A 5,582-nucleotide genomic window follows, 5' to 3' on the forward strand; every position below is an offset into this window, starting at 1 on the left:
AAAAAAAAAAAAAAAAGCACCATACTGCAGTTGGATTCTCTCTGAAGTCAAGTCGTTATGAATTCTCCTTCACATCTTTCCTTGACCTCATGACACTTTCCATTGAAGTTGAGAAGACGTTAGAGAGGAGCAACAATTCACTCAGCAGATTATGTAATAAAAACAAGAACATCACATGTTTCTCACCTGTGTAATCGCTTATAAAAGTGGCTTTAATAATCTTTAATGTGCATCTATATTCCCGATTATATTCCCAACAAACAACTGAGGTTTCACTGATGTTACTTTATCTTGGACCAGTATTTTCTGAGATAAAGGTGTTATAACAAAGGTATGATGTACTACATCTGTTGTGTGAGAGCTGACGGGTCCATGTGGATGTGCACCTTGCAGAGCCGGCCTTCCTTTGACATCACCAAGGTAATCCAGCTCAGTGCTGTGCTTTCATCTTGGTGTTCGTCCTCTGGTGGCCTGGAGGATTTTTTCAGTGTCACTGGTTTTCAGTTTCAACTTTCTGTCACCATTTTGGCATTGGGTGAGGGGGGGGGCAGCAGCAAGGACCACATAGCCCACCTAGGCAATGGCTTCCACAAGTTCACCTGCAACTCCAGAAGTGCCGGTAAGTCTGCTTCTTGCATTGATTTGCGCATGTGCAATGTGTTACTTAGTGTGTAACGTGAAGGCCTGGACCTGGACTTGGATGGTAGACATTTAGATAAGAGGGAAAGCACCTCTTCCTCTGAGGTGTTAGTTTCAGTTCTCCTAGTCTATGTATGCCACCCCTCTGCCTGCCTGCATGGCAGAATGTATAAATATAGACTTGTAACTGTAAAACATTGCTGTGGAGACCTGTGATGTCTGAATGCTTGAGCCCATTTCTGAATCCTGTGTTGAATAAAACCACAAAGACAGTCCTGAGTTTATTTATTCTTTATTAAGATTTCCTCAGCAAACAGTGTGAGGTCATGGCCATTAAAGTGGGTATATCAAAGGATTGTCATATCTCTGTGGTTGGATGTTATAGTCTCCCATCTGCCTCAAAGGATGCTCTCAAATCTATTTCACATATTTTAATGACTCAGAAATCATCCGTTTGTGTGATTTGAATTGGGACTGGTTTTAGGGACCTCGGATGGATTGTTTTAAAGAAATGCCGGACTCCCTTAAACCTTGTGCAACTTAAAATTTAAGAACAAAGCCAAATCCTAAATCACAAAATAAATCTACCTGGCTTGATAATAAATCATAAATCATAAATCTTGTGGTTGTATGCCTCCACCAACCAGTCCAGTTGCACTTTACGTGCATGTTTTTGTCCAGACTCATTCATGCCTCACACACATCTTCAAGTACAGACAACCTGGAAACTGTCTCCGCTGTGGAGGCATAAAATGAAAAGAGCATTCCCTACATCCACTGGTGCTCTTGGAGAGGGGAGAAAGTCATTTTAACACACATCAGTCCATATTTATTAAAGGGTTTCATTCTTAACCATCACGAAGGAGCTGAGTGAGTTTAATTGTTTTTTTCATGCAGCACAAGCAAACAGTAGTTCCAAGTGAAAACATTCATAAACAGGACTCAAGGATGAACTCATTAGAATTGGGTAGTCAAAGGCCAAAGGTCACTGTGACGTCATCATTATTCAGCACAGTAACTCTGGAAGGGGGGACTGTGACGATGTTTCCTGCAACTTGATTGGAGTCCACCACATGCAAACTGAACTGATTGGACAAAGTTTAGAAAACTTGTTCTGAGTGCACACAAGCATCAATTTAATGCAAACTGACAACAAGAAGAAACTTATTGTTGCTTTTGTTTCAGGAAACTTCCAGTCAAATGTCACGTTTCTTTGAGTATTAAATTAGATTAAAGCTGGAATAAAATTAAATTATATTTTAATTGATGATACTTTAATGCTCTGAGAGCAATCAGCCCACATGACACCTTTATGATGACCTACAATAGAAGGTTAAAAAAAAGATAACAGCTACATAAATAAAGCAGAAATCCCCTGAGGGTTGGACCTGACTCTGAACTTGATAAAGAGACAGTACATGAAGAAGACAGAGCAGCACGCTGCTTCATGCTGGGCGGACATGGATCACAGAGTGCTGATAGTGTTACTGTCTCTCTGGGGCCCAGGTAGGACTCTGGCTTAATAATGGATGTTTGAAGGTGTTTATGTTTGTAGAGGCAGAGTGTGTTTGTGTGTGTGTTTTAAAATGTTTCTCACTTTCTCAATGTTAGAGCTTGAAACGATTAACAAAATGATCTGGATGTTTTCTTTTTAATGATACGTTTTCATGCAGTCAGGCTGGATAATATATGTAGATGCTTTTTCTGCTGCTTTTCCTCTCATCTAAATGTCACCATCCGAGTCATCAGTCATCAAGTCTTCAGTACTATTACACTCTGAGTAACATATTGTTGTTCAGACTAAGATAGTAACACATTGATCAAAGTTATATTTCATCATTACAGTAATTGACAGAGTGATGCAGCTAATAAGGTTGGATTTGACGGCAGCCCCGCCTCCTTCGCCTTTATGATTAGTCCTGTTGACTTTGTAGCCAAACTTTGGAATGTAGGCTTCAGTCCTCAGGCTGTTAAATGGTTCAGAAACTGTGCTTGATCATTTGCACAGCTACTGTAAATCTAACACACCCATCACAAATAGTATTAGTTGGAGCTGTGTTGCTCAGACTGCGGCAGAGGGGATTTATTAAACAAGTAGTATTAGCCAGCCAGCCCATTAACATAATATTGTGTTTTCTTATGATTACCATTTACAGAATTAAAAAAATGTAGCTCTCTCATGGAACCTTTACGTGCTCTGGGGACCCTCTGGTGGCCATGGGGGCTCTAAGCAGGAGATTAGGGAGCAAGTTTTTGAGTTTCCTGTATCTGAAGATGTTGAGTAACTTCAGCAGATTCAATTGTATGTTACTGATATCATCATTAAAACTAAGATGCAAAATACAATAACTATGACAGAAACATCACAAGTAAGCATAGGAATATTTGAAAATGATAAATATAAAGTAGTATATAAGTTCAATTTATTATAAAATCATAATCTATCAGATGAGATATTATATCATATATTAGGAATATTAGAGCTTGAAACGATAAACAAAATGATCTGGATGTTTTCTTCTTTATGACAAATATTCATGCAGTCAGGCCGATACTCATACAGAGGATCATCTGCTTCTTTCATCACACTTAAATACAGGATATTTGGCATAACCGAAAACGTTCACAGTAAGGCTGTTTTGTATATGCAAGCAAACTGGCTATAAAAGCATTACATATAAAACTGATTTACATGTTCTTCAGTGGAAGGAGGAAGCTAAGGAGGAAAAGAATTACAAACACTGAAACCAGTGTCTTGTTTTGCACATTTTAAATAAAGTACTGATAATCTTTTCTGTGTCTTGTCAGTAATGCCCGATGATATCAGGTTGGTGGGAGGGGCCAGCCGCTGTGCTGGTAGACTAGAGATGAGAAAGCAGGGAAACTGGACCCCTGTGGACCTGAAAAGAGCAGCTGCAGTGTGCAGCCAGCTCAACTGTGGCTCTGCTGTTTCATTACGAGAAATGGAGAAATCTTCTTATGATCTGTATGAATTGGTTAAACCTAATTTTATGGATTATCAATATGGATTTTTTACTGATTTCTACAGCCTTGAGATCACATGTTCAGGTGAGTGTCATTAACTAAGAAGTGACAGTAAACTGTACAGCTGCCATCATTGTTCAGTTTCCTCCTTTATCTGTCACTGCGGTGAAGAACGGAATATGAACCATGTGAGCACAACTCAGGGCCCCTCTACATTATTGGTTCGCAAGTGAGCTAAAAGTGGAAAATATGAATTCATCTGCAGCACACAGCTCTCATGTGTCCATATCTCTGCTCTCCTCCCTTCGCCCTGGCGTCTGCCATCAGACTGGCTCATATCGTGTAAGATCCACCCTCTCAGTGGCAGGTGACCACCTGTGACTGTGACAACTCAACGAATGAAATCACAAGTACAAGTGGCCCGAATTGTTTTCCTCCACAGGATAGGATGAGGAGCTGAGACAGCTGGAAAGAGATCAGAGTAGATCTGCTGCTCTTTTGTATAGAAATCAGTGAGCAGAGGTGGTTTGGATATCTCAACAACACCTTCTGGACGTCTCCCTTTAAATCTTTTCTGGGCACGTCCAACTGGGACTAGACCCCAAGGCAGACCCAGCACATGCTGAAGGGATTTCATGTCCCATCTGGCCTGGGAATGCTGATGATCTCTGCTGAGAAAATGGATGGATATTCAGAAGCTAAACATTGTCTCTCGCTCTCTCTCCCTCTGTATCCTCAGAATCTGTCAGGCTGGTTAATGGGACTGACCTGTGCTCAGGCAGACTGGAGGTGAGGTCTAACCTCTCGTGGTCATCGGTGTGTGAAGATGACTTTGACCAGCAGGATGCAGAGGTGGTCTGTAGGGAGCTTAGCTGTGGGGCTCCTTCAGTCTTCCAGGGGGCGCTGTACGGAGAAGGGGCTCCAGTGTGGACCGAAGAGTTCCAGTGTGCAGGCAATGAGTCTGTCCTCCTGGACTGCAGAAGGTCGGGCTCAGCTACAAAAACCTGCTCACCTGACAAAGCTGTTGGACTCACCTGCTCAGGTAAGAGGTGAGCTGCATAGCTTTGATTTGACGTACTGGATTATTCCCTCTACAAGTTATTCTCCTGTCTCAGATCCACACGATGTCAGGTTGGTGGGAGAGGCAAGCCGCTGCGCTGGTGAACTGGAGATGAAAATCCAGGGAGAGTGGAGACCAGTGGCTGACTGGGAATCTGAATGGGACCAGATTTCTGCAGCTACAGTGTGTAGACAGCTGGACTGTGGTTCTGCTGTTTGTGGAGAGGTGACAGACATACATCCAGACAGACCTGTGTGGTGGGTCAAGAGTTCCTGTGTTGAGTCGGCATCTGCACTCTCCGACTGTGTGATGATAACTGGTCCTATTGAAACCTATGCTGGCCTCGAAGTGATATGCTCAGGTATTATTGGACAGTCACATCTTAAAGGGATAGTTCAGGTTATTTAAAGGGGGGTTGTGTGAGGTAGTTATCTTTAACTTGCCGTCAAACAGCCCTTTGAAGGACATTTTCTCAGCCATTACACGAGTGCACTCACTGTACAAGCTGATCTGCGGTGTGATACAGTGCACGTCATAGTAGCAAAACGTTAATGCAAGGTTGAGAAAATAATTATTTATTAATCACCACACCCTGTGACCTATAGTTCACCTCACCCAGCCCTTTTGCACATAGTACCGCTGTGCATTTACATTTACATTTACATTTACATTTACATTTACATTTACATTTACATTTACTCAGAGTGCAAATTATACAGTGACAATCGGGGGGGTCAAATTTTTCTCTGGGGCAAAAGGGAACCCAGTACAGTGTGTCAGTGAACTGACGTGTTACAGTCCTTACAGTATCTTCCTTAATCAACTAAAACTGTCAAATAAATGTAGCGGAGTAGAAATGTAAGAGTGGAAGTAAAAAGTACCATAAAGTTAAGTACAA

Source organism: Seriola dumerili, unplaced genomic scaffold (genome assembly GCF_002260705.1).
Source record: "Seriola dumerili isolate Sdu_G_001 unplaced genomic scaffold, Sdu_1.0 BDQW01000036.1, whole genome shotgun sequence".
Taxonomy (NCBI): Eukaryota; Metazoa; Chordata; class Actinopteri; order Carangiformes; family Carangidae; genus Seriola; species Seriola dumerili.